The sequence below is a fragment of the Buteo buteo genome, chromosome 4, assembly GCF_964188355.1.
Source record: "Buteo buteo chromosome 4, bButBut1.hap1.1, whole genome shotgun sequence".
NCBI lineage: Eukaryota > Metazoa > Chordata > Aves > Accipitriformes > Accipitridae > Buteo > Buteo buteo.
The window spans coordinates 44,783,461-44,789,717 of NC_134174.1; the positions used below are offsets into that span (position 1 = coordinate 44,783,461).

General features: G+C 40.9%; 1 protein-coding gene across 4 annotated transcripts in view; it reads right to left on the reverse strand.

Annotated features, from left to right (window-relative positions):
* Window positions 1-6,257, reverse strand: part of ADK (adenosine kinase) — a 300,352-nt gene that overhangs the window by 293,599 nt on the left and 496 nt on the right. The window lies entirely within an intron of this gene.

The following is a 6,257-nucleotide window of genomic DNA, read 5'->3' on the forward strand; positions in this document are numbered from 1 at the left end:
GTGCCTTCACATGTGTTTTGGCTTCGGAAATTTCTAAGAGAAATACAGAATTCACAGCTTTTGCACCTGAAAATACATAATACCTGACAGGGTCTAGCCACAATTTCTCTCAACTGCCTCTGTTACTATACAGTAAGGAAGAGGTCTTCATGACCATGTGAGTTTCTCTACATATAACGAACAATTACACCTCAGATGATTTCACTAAAACGCTTCCTTTCAAGCACAGTATGAATTAAAAATTAACTCCACCCCTACCTGATATAACAACAGGTAAGCATGCAAAAATTTTTAAAATTGCACTTTATTGAAGTAATCCATGAAACTATACATTTTATACGTTTGTAACTTGTGTAGCCAAGATATAGACAATCTAGGCCTTATCCTTGGACTAATGTGTTATGTTTTACACCACAAACATTTGGTATGAATTGCCCAGTTTACAATACATAAACAAAAAGTTCTCCATTAACCCCCATATTTCACTCAATTTCTTCAAAGTACAAAACTAAGGTTAATCTTAGATAAGCTGCTCACTCTTCTATCTTTGCAAGAGAGAAGGATGGTCTTTTATATAATAGCCTCAGCAGACATTATAAAACAGGACTACCAAGCAGGAAGTCCAAAATTCTCCTTCAATAACAGTGTTTTGCAGACCTTGCATGTATTTTCTACTGGAACAGTGGTTGTTTTGAAAACTTTTCTACAGAGAGAATTTAATATTTTGCAACATAAAATAAGAAGTATTTTTATCTTGTATGGATCTACTAGCAAAGTATTAAGAAATTTCTTTTATTATTTTAAAATTCCATAGCATAATCCCATTTCTTTTAATGTAGCTTCACAGACCATACAGCTGTAAGAGCAAAGGAAAAGTCTATAAATCTGCTAAGTCTTCATCATATTGCAGACAGCTATACTTTTTTTCTATCTTATTCCAGTCAAATAGCCTAGCCCTTGAGACAGTTACAACTGCTTTGTACCACTGAATGTACAAGGAAAAAAAAAAACCACAAAAATATTTCACTGTAAATGAAATCCCAAGGTAGCATAAAGCCAGCAAGTAGCTTTACGTTACCATATCCTTCAAGCGTGGAACAGCTTTCACTGTGGTCAAACAATCATTACAGAAATTATTACAGTTCAAAATGGAAAAAGAAATCCCTTTCCCTTCACTGAATTCTGAGTAATACCCAGAGGCTTCTCTCCTTCACACACAATGCTTTGATATTTATTATATAAATAATATTAGTATGTAAATTGAAATTATTTAAGAAGCAATTTATATAAATAAAAAATGAACAGCCTTCAGAAAACATAGTGTTCACATTGTATTTGCAAGTTCAATTTACTTTTTTCAAGAAGATAAGGTTTTCCGATACATTGTCAGCAAATACTAATTAATGACCTTTACATAGCAACCCATTCCCTGTTTCTGAAACTGGTTTTGTGAAATATTTGTGTACCATGCCTGTGTAAGTAACTCCTCAAATCCAATATCACAACCTTGAATCACAAGCCAGAGTTTTACTTCAAACATTTCCACATGAAATACACCTCAGCAACAACAGAATAAGCCACGGTGGTGTTCTACAGAAAGCACATTTCACACTATTGCATTGACACCATATTCAACTAGTACTACATTCACTCAAGTCTGCTTTCCGGGCATCCTCCTTGTCTGTTTATAAGTAATATTAGTAGATCTAATTAGATGAGTAATTCTACACAAGCTGTTTCATTAGCTGAAAAAGAAGGAACTTGCAAGTCTCAGAAAAAATCACAGAAACTTGAAGATTCATGATGAAATAGACATATTTGCACTGGCTCCCCTCCCACAGGTAATCAAGCATGCAAGCAGCTCTAGGGACAAGACTAGTCCTGTTGACTGCAGGGAGGCAGCACACTAAGTCAGAGGCATACGTTTCTGTGGGATATCAGCAAAGACTATTACAACTAAACTATCGTTGTTTGTCAGTATGACTCTTCTCGCCAAGTGGGCTGCAGGTAACATCACTAGCAAGAGAGACACCAGCCATGCTCGAGGTCCAGAGCAGAAAGAGCCTTCCCACGACCTCCTCTTTCCTCAGGTTACACTCTCCTTCCCGTAAAGCAAGGAATTACTTTAACTAAAAGGATGAAAACACCGTAACAAGCTTCTCCAGTACAAGAACACAAAACTGTGGAAATACGACACACACTGTGAGAAATCCAACAGGATTACATCAAAGGCCAGGTGAAGACACGTGTCAATCTAAAGAGTAATTTGAGAGTTACATATCTGAACAATGGAAATGGGCACCTGAACAGTAAGAGCAAGGTATTTTCCATGCTGCAAATCATTCCAGTTTCAGGCATATTTCTGTCAACACAACTCTGAAGGTAAGGTTGCTGCTATTACGTCCTAAATAAAGCAGAATTAGCAAAGTCTGTTGCTAGTGTCTTCAAAGTATTTGTTTGCTTTCTACAGAGGTCTAAATATCCATCTGAAGAAAAAGCCTATTGCTTTTATTCTTCTGGGAGCAAATACAGCAAGGTGCTTGAGTTTCAGATCTTTCTTTGCACTAAAAGGCCATTTAGAGTACTGAGATAGAAAAAGTTACCCATATTTGCAGATATGAGAAATTAGAAAGCGAGAAAAGTATAAACCATGAAAACAGAAACTGAAATGAATACAAATGGGGAGTGAGGTGAAATTAAAAAAAAAAGCACCAGGAATGATAAAAGAGAAAGAAAAATTATTTACTGAATTCTGAAAGCTTTGTCACAGCTAATTTAAAATGTTCAGAATCTTCTTTCATTTGTAAAAAGCTGATGAAGGAATGAGCTAAATTAAATGCCAGCTTATTAAGAAAATGAAAAATGCATGAAATTAGCAATATTTTTTACAGTCACCAATATCAAGCTGCCTAAAATCTAGTGGAACAGTAATGACAAAGGACTGCTTTTGATAACAATTACCCACAGAGTGTTTGATAATTTATTCTGAAAAGGAAAAGATGTCTAATAGTAACAAAAGAACAAGAATATTGTACTTTGTACTTTTAGTATAAAGTATTTGTCAAATTCAATGCTTACATTGTCTTCATGTTAGATAAACTGATTTGTCCAAACAGCCAGCTACGTCATGACTATTCAATCAATACAGCAGCTGCAGAATGGCCAGAAGGCCATAATGCAGCAGAGGGGACTTCACAGCAGAGGATTCACAAGTTTGTTAATTTTTTTTTCTTCTGCATGCATGCATATTTCTAGAGAGACATGTATATTTAAGCTCAAACATTTCTCCAGAGAATATCCAAATTCTTTCATAACTGTACCAGTCTGCTAACAGAAATCTGGTTGTGGTTTTCACAGACTTCAAGATAAAACCGAACCAAACATAAAAGGACACAAATCCTTAGTAATTCTCTAAAGTAACGCCTCATGATGTTTCTAGTAAGTTGATGCTACCACTCAGTGACAAGCCATTTGCAGTTTTGCAAGCCTATTTTCTGTTCAAACAGTACAGTTTACACACACAATGATATTTTATTTCACACAGCAGAGATGTAGTCAGAAGCCTGAAACAACGCAGCAGGCATTAACGGCCTTGCCTAAAGCCCGTTGGTTTTAGCGGGGATTTGCAACCGTCAATAAAGACAATGCAAAACCTGCTGCCCAGCAGATTAACGTCAGCACAACGCATTGTTGAGCTGGGAACGCTAGTTTGGGTCTCAGGCTTTGTGTTCTGCTCACTGGGTGGCAAAAGCTGGCCATCCTATATTGCTTTCAAACAACTTTAGCTGAACCCGGTCAGCTTTGCCTACCTCATGAGGGAGCAATATTTGCTTTCCTTTGCCTGAAAGGATCAAAAGGTACCAAAAAAAAAAAAAAAAAAAGTGTATCCATGAAATCTCCGTGATGCCACTTTGAGAGAGAAATTGATGAAAAAAAATATAGGGGAAGGAAACGTTTGTTATTGTTGACAAGGTAAAGCTTATATTACGGAGTGGAATGTAAATTTTTTATGTCATTTTTTATATTAAAATAGCTTTCGTGGTAGCCACAGGAAAGATTCAGGTTCGTATCACATGGGAGAATAAATGATGTACAAGACCATCCTTGTTGAGTCCATTAGACATGGTCTTCTGAAGAGGCTGGAGAGTCTCAGCTCTAGATGCTGAGAACAAGGAATTCTCCTCTAATTCTTGGTATAACTAATATGACATTATTATTTCCCAGAATTTTCAAGTGATTTTTCACATCTTTTCCAATCGGTAGGTTAACTGTTTCCGATACTCCTGAGCATATGTAACAGTGCATTGCATTAATAACCGAACCTCGGTACAAATACAACAAAGGCAAGGAACCTCGACCATTCTGGTACCTTCTGTACTGGCTTTTAACACAGGACAAAGTCCCACAGCAGCACTCAGTCAAACACGTTCTTGCTGCTATGTTCAAACATGTGCAGAGGTCTGCGAAATCTAGTCCAACCACCTCACCCACTTCACGAGTCCAACCTGTGGCCCACAGCACACATTAACTTTATCTGATCACCAGTTAATTATGACATTTCTCCTCTTACGAAACAGAGCTGGAGTCTAGTTTACACTTCGTACTGAAATAACTTGAAACAGAATTAGAGTAGAGAAGTTCTAACAACATTCCTCATGTTTTATCTATCATACCTTACAAAAAATATTATTTTCAGTTTAATCAGTTATTGTCAGAACATGTCACCATGGCCTTCCATTCCATTGTAAACGTCCCTTACATTTTTAACTCAGTACGCCAATAACTTCCTCAAATTTTTGAGTTTTCACATTTATGCTCGAAGCGGATAAAATGCAGTTTCTTCTAATAAGCTTTATAAATGGAAACACTGCAATTGCCAGTGTCTTGCCCCACCTTGCTTTAAGGCCCATGGAAATACTGTTGGTTTTTAATTACAACCTTACACTGCTGCCTGCCATTTATTTGCTTTCAGAGCTCAGTTACATTTTTCCTCTTCCACTATCTGCAGCTGAGCTTGTCAACTATTATTAGACTTCAGAAGTCACTCAGCTGCCAAAGAAGCAAGTACCCCGACTTTGACAAATTTAATAGGATTAGTTCTTTCAGTAAGGACATCAGTACCGAAAGGGACTGTCCTCACCTCAGTACTAAAGACCATCTCTTTTACGCTATATTTGAGCAAGTTATCGGTTATCGCCATGGTAATTTTGGACCTTTCAAGCCTGATGTCATTAATCCTCTTCCTATACTGAATACCTGAAAGGAGATCAGCTATCTTACAATTATATTCGTGTCTGAATGATCCCAAGAAAACAAACCAGAAACTGCACCAACAAAAGCTCCGCTATAGCTCTCTCAGTACTCGTTCTGACCGTGCTTCCTGCACTGAGAAGCCTTATATTTTTTCTGCTATGACATTTAAAAATAAATTACTTGTTTCGGTGCAGGCCATCAGTCACATGGGATTCAGTCAGCGATATTATACAGTGATCACACAAATAAGGAAGTATAGCAAATGGCACAGATTATTTCAGTATGAAAGCGTTTAAAAATATTCCACGTGTCCTGAAGAAAACATTATCTGTTAATGAGAATTTTCAGATAACTAAGTTCCTGTCTAAGGGGGACAGCGAGACCCCCTCAAGGGTAGTATTGGGGGCTTTCGGAGGCTCTTTTCAAAGACGAGGAACGCTGGGTGACAACCCAAGCTGTTTCAATACCGGGAGCCGTAGCTGCAGGCAGTGCTCCCTTTCACCGCGCCACTCCGTCCAGGTGCTCGGCAGCTCATTCGCACTAACCGACCCCAAGGCAACGCGAGGACCCCGCGCCCCCCCCTCCCCCCGCCACGGCAGCAGCGCTCCCGCCCGCCGCCGCCCCGGCTGCGGGGCGTCCAGCCCGGCGGCGCCCCCGGGCAAACACCGGGGCCGGGCACCGGTGCCCGCGGGGGGGCGGAGGGGTAGCCGCCAGGACGACGGCGGCAGGAGCAGGGGCGCCGCGGCAGCGCAGCGGGACGCCCCCGCCGCCCGCCTCCACGTGCGCCCGGCGCCGCCGGGAGGTGAGCGCGGTCCCGCGGCGGGGCCGTCCGCACCGCACCGCGCCCAGCCCGGCCGAGCCCAGCGCGGCGCGGCGGGACCCTCCCGCCGTGACTTTGGCCGCGCACCGCGGCGGCACGTGTCTCGTCCTCCACCGGGGGCAGCACCGGCGGCACCCAGCGACCCTCCGCTATCCGCTGGGGCTTCTTGGTGAAGAAGAGCCCC